Below are 15,101 nucleotides of genomic sequence, written 5' to 3'. Positions count from 1 at the left end.
AATGCCCTGCCATTACATATGTATGTTATGTCACATGGAAATTATAGGTTATGTTTACTATATTTAACTTATATTCCTATATTCGCAATTATACATTATAATTAAACATAATGTCATGCATGACACCCGTCACATTCAATTTGTCTGTATTTTAATACTACAATTGAGTACTGAATTATTGTATTTATCTACTACCTAAGAGACGAAGTAACACAATCGTACGTACACTAATTTCATAGGAGGGGTATGGTAAATTTTCTGTCTACAATTAAGGAAGGTAGACGTGCTAAATTAAAATCACAATATAAATTCGTTTTTATTGAACCTCAAAATAGCTTCCATTCTAAACTTGAAATGTTGATGCGAACAGATTATGTTAACACGTAAAATTCTCTTCACATTAAAATAACAGAGTTTTGTAATTATTTCTGCAACATATTATGCAACAAGAAGTAAACGGAACTTATGGACACATTACACTAAATAAACTTAGCAATGGTACGCAATAAAGTTATAATATAATATTTCACTGAGCTCCATTCACTGAAATAGAAAACCCGAACAAACATTACGGCCTGGTCTAGATCGAAAAGGCATTGACTGTGCCGTATTTTTGCATTTTTGTGAAAAGTTGTGTAAACTGTGAAATGTTCGTTATCGGTTGTAATAACAGTAAATGGCTAAAATACAATAATTTGAATAATAATATGGGACAAGGAGACGTTTGTGGTGCTATAAATATTGTAAGAAAAAGAGATCAGAGTTATCCTTCTTCCGAAAGATCCAGGAAGGTGAGTTTATAAAATATAATATATATTTTATGAAAATAATATATATAAACCTCTTGTATTTCATATTTCAATAGTGGAAGGAAGGTGTTAATTTTTTTTTTCAAAATAATACGATATCGAAAGTACAATACATTTTATCGTCTGCTGGGGAAAGGATCTGTGATGAGGCGATAGTAGCGATCCTGGTGGTTAGCAACTATCTATGGATGCGTACTTCAACTGTGTATGTTTGCATATTTAGAAAGTATTGAGCTTCGTGACTGTAGACTGTGCTTATATTATATCATAGGCAATTTTACAAGACTTTTCATCTTGTCTACAATTTAGAACAGGACGAGAGAGAACTAGCCTGATATTTAGATATGACTATTTCGCGAACAATAATAAACAGGCCTAAATCAATATTTAAAAAGATAACACAATTATATTACTATTAAATAAGATACTAAAGTTGCCAACTTAATATATTTCACAGGGCGGCAAGGTCTTGGCCTCCTGCAATATGAAATTCATAGTTAAACATTTCATAAAATCTGTAGATATAATGATTAGCGAAACTGCAAAATTAAACTAATATTTGAGGTTATAACATTACATTTTGAACTAGGTACTTTCGTTTTGCGAATTATCGACGAGATGAGAACTCTTGTGATATTTGAATATTACTATTTCGATAATATATTAAAAATTATTTATAACATTAAGATATTTAATGCTTACGTTTTCTAGCACGGTCTTCACGGCCCACTGTGTTGATAAGGGCAATGAAAATATTTAACATCTGAACATCGTGACAAGATATTAAACAAATGCGCATCAGGTGCGACAAGATTGCAAACTTCGATTCGTTGAAACAGTCAAGAGCACCCATCGTACTGAATAGTTTAGTTTTTAAGCATTTAATATCTCATTAATTTTAATGTGCGTCGTAAAATTAAACTTTAATTAAAATCAGAATATACTGTAGAGTGTACATTTTTAATTTTAGTTTTATGTCCTACACTGAGCCAGTGAGAATACCTGCACATAATTGTCAAGAGACACCGTTTTCCAGTGCTGGTCAAATGTATAAATCGTGAGTTTCCAACATTACCTTCGTCTTCAGATGAACGAGGTGGATGAGTGAAGAAATCCATTCTTAAGGACTCCAACTAAACGACATTTCATACAAGTTGAGAGGATGCGAAGGCATTTCTTTCCCCTTCTACTTGCCCCGAGTCCGTCAGTAACAGAACGGTAGTTGTTACCCCTTATACCTGCATCCCCAAGTTGTACATGCAAGAAAATAGAATATTAAATAAAGTTCAGAGGAAAACACGGAAATTTTACTTCAAGCAAGTAAAGCGATCGGTTTGGAAGTAAATCCCGAAAAGACAAAGTATATGATTATGTCTCGTGACCAGAATATTATTATAGAGATTTATCCTTCGAAGAGGTGGAAAAATTCAGATATCTTGGAACAACAGTAACAAATATAAATGACACTCGGGAGGAAATTAAACACAGAATAAATATGGGAAATGCGTGTTTTTATTCGGTTGAGAAGCTTTTGTCATCTAGTCTGCTGTCAAAAAATCTGAAAGTTAGAATTTATAAAACAGTTATATTACCGGTTCTTCTGTAGCCTATGGCTGTGAAACTTGGACTCTCACTCTGAGAGAGGAACATAGGTTAAGGGTGTTTGAGAATAAGGTGCTTAGGAAAATATTTCGGGCTAAGCGGGATGAAGTTACAGGAGAATGGAGAAAGTTACACAACACAGGACTGCACGCATTGTATTCTTCACCTAACATAATTAGGAACTTAAAATCCAGACGTTTCAGATGGGCAGGGCATGTAGAACGTATGGGCGAATCCAGAAATGCACATAGAGTGTTAGTTGGGAGACCGGAGGGGAAAAAGACCTTTAGGGAGGCCGAGACGTAGATGGGAGGATAATATTAAAATGGATTTGAGGGAGGTGGGATATGATGATAGAGACTGGATTAATCTTGCATAGGATAGGGACCGATGGCGGGCTTATGTGAGGGCGGCAATGAACCTTCGGGTTCCTTAAAAGCCATTTGTAAGTAATTAAGTAAGTGGATATAAAATACAATGGCACAGATGTTTGAAAATTACATGTTTGAGTATATTTTAGTGTCATTCTTACAATATTTTCAACTAATAATTAAATTAAGAAATGTTAGTTTGTATTATGAAGTCAGGGGAAGCGACACACTGCATATTGTCCCTTTGTGTATGTTGTAGAGTAGCAACTAGCGGTGAAGAAAACATTTATCTTCTCCTGTCAGTAGCTTTTTTAAAGTTCCAGTTGATATAAACACAATAAAAAATGAAATATTAACGCTTAGTATAGACTTTCGAAATATAGATTATCAGTAAACATTTTTAATAATAAAATTTGTCACTGTGTTGAGAGTCAATTAGTCCAACGTTAGTAAGATAACAGTAGCATCTTCCCCTTCACTGATGGTAAAGAGTGTGAGTAGAGGGGAAAGCCTATCAACCAAACTGAAATGGGGATTAGTAGAGACCCTTCTCCCTTTCTCTTTTTCATTTAAATATGAAAGTAGGGTTAACATTATAGAATAACTGACTTGCACATTTAACTAGCAAATATAAACGTGCAGTCCAAATACCACTTGAATGCTTGCTTCCTTGTTCCTTTAAATACCGTATATATTTTTTAGACAGTTTATACTAAAGTAGATCTTTTTACCAGACCCTCGACCTTAAAATTGCAAATTTTAACATATCAATCCATATGATCTACTTGGATTTCATGCCGAATTTCATGGTCAATAAATCTACTTAGTGTGCGAATAGAAATCCGTGAGAATCGTCTATACAGGGTGTTTCAAAAATACGGGGCATAATTTCAGGTATGTATTTCCCACATGTAGACAATCAAAATAGTTCATTACAATATGTGTCCGGAAATGCTTCATTTCCGAGTTATGGCCTTCACAACATTGAAATTCACTGGAATGTTTTTCTTTCCGCAGGTCGTTGTCATTACAGAAGATGTTCAAAATGTCCACCTCCTGCTTGAATAAGGCAGGAAAGTTCGGATTTACACCACACTGCTGCAAGAACCACTGACAGAACCTAACTCGTGCAGGGTAATCTGCTGGTGACAGGGCCTGTACACGTTGCAAATGATAAGGATACAATTGATACTCTTTCAACAGTCTCCAGACAGTCGTATGACTTGCAACGCTACTCTTCGTGTGCTGATAGAAGGAGTCATGTTCACAGCCTCCAGAATCTCCTCCTGTACTTCTGGAGTTGTAGATCTTGGTCGTCCCCTTCCCAAACCAGGAGAGTTAAATTTTCCATACTCGCACAGACGGTAATGGAGACGTACAAATGTCTTCCGATCTGGACATTGTCGCTGTGGGTACCTCTCCTGGTACAAACGACGAGCCAGCGCAGCATTGCCGTCCGCCTTACCGTACATGAAGTGTATCTCTTGCCAGCTCTTGATTTGAATACATGTCGCACAGTCTAACGCCTACACAACACTGAATGTAACCTTCGCCTCGGAATGAACTGTCAGAGTGCCCTCTTAATGTGCTTCTTTTGACGGCAACGACCCGCGGAAAGAAAAACGTTCCGGTGAATTTGAATGTTGTGAAGGCCATAACTCGGAAATAAAGTATTTCCGGACACATGTTGTAATGAACTATTTTGATTGTCTACATGTGGGAAATACATACCTGAAATTATGCCCCGTATTTTTGAAACACCCTGCATAGACCTGCCAGCACGAACAAAGGATCTGCGAACTCATTTCGTAAACAGCCCTACTCACAAAGAAAATGCCACTGTTAACATTTGATTCGTAAATGGCTATAATTTAAAATATGAATTATGAAATCAGCACAGAAGTTCAATATAATATGAGACTGTCCCCCCACATTATGAGTTGTTACGCTTTGTGCACAAGCACCCATAGGTTTAAAGTCCCCCCCACGTACAAACCTTAATAGGTCCACTGCTCACACGAGTATCGAACTGGACGACCACTGTGTAGCAGACTGGCCTCTTTCGAAGCACGGTCGTCTATTTTGATGTTATTCGAAGTGTGGACTGCTTAGAACAAGCCGTGGCGAGAACGTGACTCGCGAGACATTGTGGCTCGCAGTGATAGCTGTGCTTGCTTCTAACCTCCGCCAACCCTCACCCTCTCACTCACTGGAGTCAAACTCCGTTCCATTTGTATTTGTCTCTGACCTGCGAGTGGCATATGTCTCTCTCGAAACCATGTACGAAAGTTTCAAGTAGGATGGGAGGACGCATTTTTTTGCTGTCAATATGATGAGAATATTAAATGTATGATTTGTTCACAAGTATTACGAGGAAAACGGTTGTATAACATAAAACGGCATTATACCACATGTTACTGATGAAACATTAAAAGATTAAGTGTTATTATCATCATCATCATCTCTATACGTCGACCCTTTTTCAGCAGATGTACGAATAATGCGGATAGATCTTCAATTTGAACTCACTGATTTACTATGTGATGTTAAATGAAAGCTAGATGTAAGGACTTGACAAATGTTGAACTTTCAAATCTTTGCCAATAAATAAATATCCGAAGCTTCGTTCTTTCGCTTGCTCTGTTGAAGCCACGTTCGCTACAACTTACGTTTGTGAAAAATTATTTTCAACAATGAAAATAGTAAAAACCAAATTTAGATCACGACTGACAGACAAATATCTTCGTGATCAACTACGACTGGCAGTAAGTGACATAATTCCTGATTTTGAAAGTTTGTCGCAGAGACATTCTAAAGACAGTTAATTTTAGGCTGTGATATTGTTCATTTATTGTTCATTTCTTTCTTCGTTACACGTACTAAACATTAGTTTGTAGCCTTGTACTGTATAAAATTATATTTAAGTGCTTGACGTAAGGATAATGAAAATCCGTTAATAAGTCAGACAGTTGCTTTACTTACCTTTCGGGTGTCCGCCTCCCTCCATATGTGCTATGCACGTTGCAGGTTACACAGTGGCTAGGCGCACGATTACATTTTCGCCACCGCTGGCTTAGATAGAGCGACAACAAACCAGGTAAGTATTGAATGCCTAGAGACAGTGTCTAACCCCTGCTGTACCAGCCTGTATTTCTCTTCGCCTCCCTATTATACTCCTTTATAACAAGACATTCTAATCTTGAACGGCTAATATTTTTGTAATTTATCAGTGACATATATAACGTGATTAACTATTGAAAAAAAAGTTTATTCTATGTTGACGATCATAAGGCACTTAAACTGATAAGAAGTAAAGGTGACATAGAACAATTATTACATTTAGACAATGATGTCTACAAGTTTGGTGTGAAAAACTACATTTTAATGTAGACAAATGCTATTCCATGACTCATACTGCAAGTCCATCTCATTCAAAACCTAACACAAAGAATTGTCAGTTATTGAAATGTTTTATACAATACCAAGGAAGGTACTATTTTAATTATATGCTTCCATTTAATCAGCATGTAGCCACTGTAATAGATCACAGTTTTAGAAATGTATGCTTATTTCGCAATCCTAAAGATTTTTAAAACATCATTACTTACCTCATATCACTCTTTAGTAGTCATGGCAGCCGCTAGCACAGGGAGGGTGGGGGGACGAAAGAACTTTACAAGAAAAGGCTGCGTCTGAATCCATAGACATGATCCGCCCTGAATCCTCTACTTTGCGTAGATTTTTTAATATACGTAGATTGGGAGAATGTGTTCTTATGTAAGGTTGTAGCAAACAGTACTTCTTTATATGAAAGTACAATATAAAACGATATTACGAGTTGAAACACCAAGCGGACTATGAAGGATTTGATGGAGAAGAACGAGTTCTTCTAATAAAATGTCTAAAAGTGGATAAATGTGACGTAAGTACTTCACTGACGCTGTGACCTATTACAATTATTTGTCTAACAAAGTTAAATGCCATTTATCGTAGTAGCACAAGTTAAAGCTCACGGAATTTGCTGACAGTATGTAGACCTCTTCATGGTTGTGAAACTTGGACTCTCACATTGAGAAAGGAATATAGCTTAAGAGTGTTTGAGAATAAGGTGCTTAGGAAAATATTTGGGGCTAAGAGGGATGAAGTTACAGGGGAATGGAGAAAGTTACACAACACAGAACTGCACGCATTGTATTCTTCACCTGACATAATTAGGAACATTAAATCCAGACGTTTGAGATGGGTAGGGCATGTAGCACGTATGGGCGAATCCAGAAATGCACATAGAGTGTTAGTTGGGAGACCGGAGGGAAAAAGACCTTTTAGGAGGCCGAGACGTAGATGGGAAGATAATATTAAAATGAATTTGAGGGAGGTGGGATATGATGATAGAGACTGGATTAATCTTGCTCAGGATAGGGACCGATGGCGGGCTTATGTGAGGGCGGCAATGAACCTCCTGGTTCCTTAAAAGTAAGTAGGCTAAGTAAGTATATTTTCGTAGAAGATGGAGGTGTAAAGCGCTGATGCAAGTTATGAAGTAGCGCGCACGATTGTCGCAAGACATGGAACTTATTCAGAAGACAATTAGACTTTTTTATTTTTAACGTGAGTACTATTTATACTGAATGACGCCTTCTGGAGAAACTGTAGATTACTACGCAACAAAAGATGATAATTATGGTGATTGTGATGATAATTAACAAGGACTGAAGTATAAAACAAAAAGTGCAAAGTCAGACTTGAATCTGGATGTCCAGCCGAAAACTGGAACATAGTAACATTGTACTAAACAAAAATTAATTCCTGAAATTATGTGACATATTTATTTATTAATTTTAAATATATATTACAACAGAGCTGGCCTCAAATTATAGTAGCTACGTACTGTGAATCAATAATGCAACAGTCAATCGACTTACAGTGAATGGAAAAGAATAGAGTGATAAGAAAAAGAAAGAAATAAAGAAAAATAAAATAAAATGAAGAACAACATGAAATAAAAAGGAAAAAAAAGTAAAATAAAAAAGAATGATAGTCTATCTCTACAAAAAATGGAATGCGTACTAAGGGTAATATGGTGTAGGTCTTTGTAACATTTACCTTTACCAATTATCCCAGATATATTAAATTTATTACGACATTTCTAAATTTCGTATAAAATAACAAAAATCCAAACTCCATAGCTTACATAACTCATAATATTATGTAGAATACAGAATCCTTTATTTTCGCTGGCAGAGTTGAAACCATAAGGCCTTCTCTTCCACTGAAGCAGCCTTAATTATTGCAGAGAATTCCATTGCATTGTATTGTATTTATTAACATTCCATGGTATTCATACATTGCTTTACAGCTAGAATATGGAACAAGTCAAAAAACTTGATACTATTATAAAGTCTTAATTTATAGTCACAGTCTAGATTAAATATATACAGAAGAGATTTACAATATAGTCTACTAGTACAACACAAAGTTTTAGTATCAATTTCATGAAGCGTTGTTGAATGTCATGAATTCACCTACAGAATAGAAGGCGTGAGAAATTAGGTACTTATTTAATTTGGCCCTAAATAATCTTACGTTTTGAGTTTCATTTTTTATATCGTTAGGGAGGCTATTAAAAATTTTTACTGCCATATAACGCACTCCTTTTTGATAGCACGATAGACTTGCCGATGGAGTATGAAAGTCATTTTTTGACGCGTATTTATGCTATGAACTGTTCAATTAGTTACAAAGTTTTCACGATTACATACGAGGAAGATTATTAATGAAAACATATACTGACAAGCCACGGGCATTATTTGTAGTTTTTTGAAAATAGTCCTACACGATTCCCTAGATTTGGCACCTACTATTATTCTAATTACTCTTTTTCGTAATAGGAATATACTGTTACTATCTGTGGAATTTCCCCAGAATATTATTCCAAAACTCATTACCGAGTGGAAGTATGCAAAGTATATTGTTTTTAAGGTATTTATATTTACTATCTTTTGCATAGATCTAATAGCAAAACATGCTGAATTTAGTTTGGGGGTAATTTCTTTAATATGATTTTTCCAATTTAACACATTATCGATTTTTAAGCCAAGAAATTTGGTTGCTGTTGTTTCTAATAAGGATCTATTATTAATTATTGCACTAGAAATTTGCGAGGTTGAATTATGTTAGTTTTGTTACAATTTAATACTAATTTATTGACTGAGAACCAGTCACATATTTTAAAGAGAATTTCCTTTGTTGAAGATTGGAATGTGTTGGAGTTATTGGCTGTAATTACTATACTTGTGTCATCAGCAAATAATATGGGATGACCTACATCTTTTATTAGGGGGGGCAAGATCATTTATAAACACTAGAAAAAGTAGGGGACCTAATACTGATCCTTGAGGAATTCCATAATTATTGCAATAATTAAACTTCATCGAATATTACGTGTGAAAATAACAGGTTTTCTTCTTCTTTCAGGACTGTAAATCTTCACTGGTTTATTCCATTCGGTTTTGTATTGTTATCCCATAACTGATTGCACGTCTCCTATTTCAAAAACTGTTCTCTCATTGACTATGTTTCTCGTGTGTATCATGTTTAGGTCAACTCTGATAATTCACTATCAAGTGTGGCACTGCAAGGTTTCAATTACTAATGACGTGTCTTTCATAGCTTCTCAATCAAATATTGAATAGAAATGATCTCAGATCCAACTCTAATATACATAATTACTAGAGATGCAATTATGATAAATTCAAAATGGCTCAAATACCGTCAAAATGTTTAAAAGCATATCAAGTATATTACTATAAATCTTTAATCGGCGATAACATTTGAAATTGAGTATAAAATGCGAAGTGCACGCGTTTCTGCGAAATAAGAGCGAAATTAATTTTGTGAGATATTTTTGTACTTTTGTAGAAAAAAATTCAAAATCTACCTAAAGGCACCGCTCCATCACATACACGTTCTAACATTTTTTTGTTTCAGATAGTTTGGTCACCCCTCCGCGTTAGCTTTTACAGCATGAATAGCACAGAAATGTGACAACCTAATAAACCATTTTTATTGTTACCTGTATCATTATGTCGAGTTTTCAACTAATATTTCTGGTGCTGGTGATAGAATACTGGCTGCCTATTCGATCTCTTTAGGTTTAGCATGTGGTAGCTGGTGATTGTAACAAGACGGATCGGGACGAAATCACACTATATTATATTTTGGCATGTTTGTTAATGTTCACAATTTTTACTCTAATGCTATACTGTATGTTATATCTTTACTTATTTATTATTTCTAAGATTTTAAAGTGGAAACGCACCTGTTAACACATTGATGACATTGAATTTCTACCACAAAGTCTTACATTAAAAATGTTCCATCCCATAGCCCTACAAAATATTAAATTGTAAGAAACATTAAAGATTATATATTACAGTTATATGAATACTAATAAATATAATATAATTATTAAAGAAATTAGTAATAGTCAGACATGTTTCGGAGATGCTTCTCCATCTTCAGTGACTATTTACCACGACGGATGGTTCAGGTGATCGAACCGCGTTGTTGCTTGGCTTATAGGAGCCAAGTAAATCTACTGACATGAGCCTATCGCATTTAAGGATACTTAAATGCCATCAACCTGGCCCGGGATCGAACCCGCAACCTCGGGCATAGAAGGTCAGCGCTATACCAACTGCGCCAACCAGGCCGATTCGACCGTTATAAATCGTCTTCTGAAGATTCGCGGACAGGGGGTGGGGGAAGTAGGGACGGTAATGTTTGAGCGCAGGTGTTGTTATTCCTGAGCCAGACCTTAAGAATTCAACAAACTTACCGGTGCATTTTATTGGTCTCATTAGAACTAATACTAACGAAAATTTGACAGATTTGAAATAAAAGGGATCCACGTGAAAAGAAAGGAACTGCAATTTGCTTAAAAAAATTATATTTTTTGCGTTTATGTAGTTTTAGAAACAAGATACCCATATGTAAAAGGAAAGAAATGTATTTTGTAATCTGGAAGTAACATGTAATTAGAAATATTTCAGTTACATACGTATAAATCACGTGGCTTTAACAAAATGAAACAAAAAATCTGTGGGCATTATGCAATCATTCAAATACAAATTTCATCCTCAAAATAAATGATGAAGTTCAGATAAGTACAAATTGACATTATGGCAATACTTTTGTAACGATTATTGAAATAAATAAAATACAGACCTGAACAGAATACTCACATTATTTTATTAATAACATAATTGGTCAAATACATAGCTTTCACAACATTTCGTTTCCACACAAGCTTCAACACTTTCTATTTACAATACTGTTACTTATTGGCGGTAATCAAGAGGGCGGTAATCTAGCCATGGTGGATTGGACATGGTGGGAAGAGCTCAAGGGGTTACCTGACATTCGCCCAATAGTTAGGGACACATCGGAATGAAACCAATCAACCCAACCGGGTTTCAAACCTGTACCCCTAACCCTTACATCAAATTCTTCTTGTTCTCTTCCTCCAAGCATTGTACCCTGAGGTCCGTCGACCCCAATTGTTCAAACCATCTCTTCTTCGGTTTTCGCATTAATCTCTTCTAACTTAAAACCCATTCCAGATGTTTCTCTACAATAATTTTTTGCGTTTCCGTACCGGTAACTCAGTTCAAAGTGTCCTTACTTACGCCGTTTCATTGACTTCCACTTGAGTCCCATTTAAGTTTTGGAGTCTTCCATCATAATTATGTAAAACGCGTAAGACTGAGTCTCGTGTATTCACACGCAGTCTTCATTTCTGTGTAACCAGCTGTTTTATTTCATTTCTGCATAATCTGTTTCTGTCCCCACATGGCATGACAGGAAGAATGACTTGTAAATTTATTCATGAATATCACTGTACTAAATACGTTTTTAAATATTTGGAAAAATATGTAAATTCCGTTTCATATATTTCTCACTTCTCATCATATGCTAAATATATGAACGTATTCACTTCTGTTGCAGTTAAACGATGTCACGGACAAGTCCATTAACTAACTTCCACCAAGAAACAGAAGTCCATCTGTAATGTTTATGATCAACACAGCGATGTTGATGAAGATTCCTCCAAATATTCAATTCCATATCAACACATTATTATTATTATTATTATTATTATTATTATTATTATTATTATTACTTGCTTACTTACATACTGGCTTTTAAGGAACCCGGAGGTTCATTGCCACCCTCACATAAGCCCACCATTGGTCCCTATCCCGAGCAAGATTAATCCATTCTCTATCATCATATCCCACCTACCTCAAATCCATTTTAATATTATCTTCCCATCTACGTCTCGGCCTCCCCAAAGGTCTTTTTCCCCTCCCGCCTCCCAACTAACACTCTATATGCATTTCTGGATTCGCTCATACGTGCTACATGCCCTGCCCATCTCAAACGTCTGGATTTAATGTTCATAATTATGTCAGGTGAAGAATACATGCGTGCAGTTCTGTGTCGTGTAACTTTCTCCATTCTCCTGTAACTTCATCCCGCTTAGCCCCAAATATTTTCCTAAGCACCTTATTCTCAAATAACCTTAATCTCTGTTCCTCTCTCAAAGTGAGAGTCCAAGTTTCACAACCATACAGAACAACCGGTAATATAACTGTTTTATAAATTCTAACTTTCAGATTTTTTGATAGCAGACTGGATGATAAAAGCTTCTCAACCGAATAATAACACGCATTTCCCATATTTATTCTGCGTTTAATTTCCTCCCGAGTGTCATTTATATTTGTTACTGTTGCTCCAAGATATTTGAATTTTTCCACCTCTTCGAAGGATAAATCTCCAATTTTTATATTTCCATTTCGTACAATATTCTCGTCACGAGACACAATCATATACTTTGTCTTTTCGGGATTTACTTCCAAACCGATCGCTTTACTTGCTTCAAGTAAAATTTCCGTGTTTTCCCTAATCGTTTGTGTATTTTCTCCTAACATATTCACGTCATCCGCATAGACGAGAAGCTGATGTAACCCGTTCAATTCCAAACCTTGCCTGTTATCCTGAACTTTCGCAATGGCGTACTATAAAGCGAAGTTAAAAAGTGAAGGTGATAGTGCATCTCCCTGCTTTAGCCCACAGTGAATTGGAAAAGCATCAGATAGAAACTGACCTATACGAACTGTGCTGTACGTTTCACTGAGATACATTTTAATTAATCGAACTACTTTCTTGGGAATACCAAATTCAATTAGAATATCATATAATACTTCCCTCTTAACCGAGTCATATGCCTTTTTGAAATGTATGAATAACTGATGTACTGTACCCTTAGACTCCCATTTTTTCTCCATTATATGTCGAATACAAAAGATCTGATCAATAGTCGATCTATTACGCCGAAAACCGCACTGATGATCCCCAATAATTTCATCTACGTACGGAGTTAATCTTCTCAAAAGAATATTGGACAAAATTTTGTACGACGTCAACAAAAGTGATATTCCTCGAAAGTTACCATAGTTGGCTTTGTCCCCCTTTTCGAAAATAGGTACAATTATGGACTCCTTCCATTGTTCTGGTACAATTTCCTTTTCCCAAATAGCAAGTACAAGTTTATAAATTTCGCTAGATAATGCACTTCCACCCTCTTGTATTAATTGTGCTGGAATTTGATCGATACCTGGAGACTTGTACTTTTTCAGATTTTCTATCGCAATTTCGACTTCTGAAAGCGTGGGTTCGGGTATAAATGGCTCAGCAGTTTGTATTTCAATTTCGTCCCGATCATTTCTATTTGGCCTATGTACATTTAGTAGTTGCGCAAAATAGTTTTTCCATCTGTTTAGGATTGATGGAGAGTCTGCAAGCAAGTCACCATTCTCATCCTTGATCACGTTTACCCTTGGCTGATATCCGTTCTTAAATTCCTTTATACCCTTATATAAATCTCGAATGTTTTTTTTCTTACTATTTGTTTCTACCTCATTCAGTTTTTCGTTCAAGTTAACCTCTCTTTTTATTCCTAAGTGTACGACTTGCTTCCCGTCTTTCATTGAAATAATTATCTCTCTTCTCCTCAACTGGATCCTGTAAGAATTTCAATTTTGCCTGTTTCCTCATATATTTTTATATATTATTATTATTATTTTTTATTATTATTATTATTAGTATATGCTGCAATTTATTAAAAGTCTTGCAGGATAAAAGGAGCAGTAACTCAACAATTGGAAATTTTCAAGGAAGATAAATCATATTAATTTGAAATGTTCCTATGTGACAATTGAGCTATCCTCTCTTCCCCGTCTAAAATGGAATCATGACTGACTTTAACATCGTCAGTTTAAGACGTCGTTGCCCATGTCATACGAAAGTAAGGCTTCTAATTAAATCTCGTTATGATTTTGTGTAATATAATAAATTAATATTATTAATAATTTCGTAATGACGTCAATAAGGACAGAGAATTCGTTGTTTGAGATTTCCCTCATAAAAGTGTAGACCATTCATCTGGAACGAACACTTTGACTGTGCTTTATTTCTTCAAGATGTGGAAAACAGCATCGCACGATAAGAAGGAATGTCCTCTTGTTCAGAATGTGGCCTATGGTATTCATTATTTGAACTAGCCACTACTTATGAAGACTTTTAGAAAGAATGTTAGAACGCTACAGCTACTGTTTCTATTCTGTCCTATATAAGCATCGCTGAAGAGGCAAGAGTAGCGCTATACGCGGACGATTCGGCATTTCTCACGGCATCGTGGAAGCCAAATGTTGCCATTAATAGGCTACAAGGTCACCTACGTGACATTGAACCATGGCTCCTTAGATGGAGAATTAAATTAAATATATCAAAAACACAAGCCTTATTATTTAGCAGGAGAAATAAATTCAATAGACCGGGCATAAATCACTCAAAATTAGCCATAAATGGATCACAAATCGAGTGGAAAACTTCAGTAAAATATCTCGGAGTAACACTAGACAAAGGGCACACTTTCTCCGAACACGTACTACAAAAACTGCCAATGCTAGGATTGGTGGAGCTTTATCCAATATTGAATAAAAGAAGACATCTAAACATACACACAGCTCTAACTTTGTATAAAACATTAATTAGGTCAGTAATACTATATGCTTGTCCTGCTTGGGGACATGCACCTATTACAGTCCGTAAAAAATTACAAGTTTTCCAAAACAAAATTTTAAGATTCATCACAGGACTTCCTAGAGTAACTTCTGTTAGATTGATTCATGAAGAACTAGAAATTCCGACAATTCAAGAATTTATTTCAAATCAAGCCTTCTGCACGTACACCAAG

Source organism: Periplaneta americana, chromosome 13 (assembly GCF_040183065.1).
Source record: "Periplaneta americana isolate PAMFEO1 chromosome 13, P.americana_PAMFEO1_priV1, whole genome shotgun sequence".
NCBI classification, from domain to species: domain Eukaryota; kingdom Metazoa; phylum Arthropoda; class Insecta; order Blattodea; family Blattidae; genus Periplaneta; species Periplaneta americana.
The sequence above is the reverse complement of the archived record's forward strand: the minus strand, read 5'-3'. Positions refer to the sequence as shown.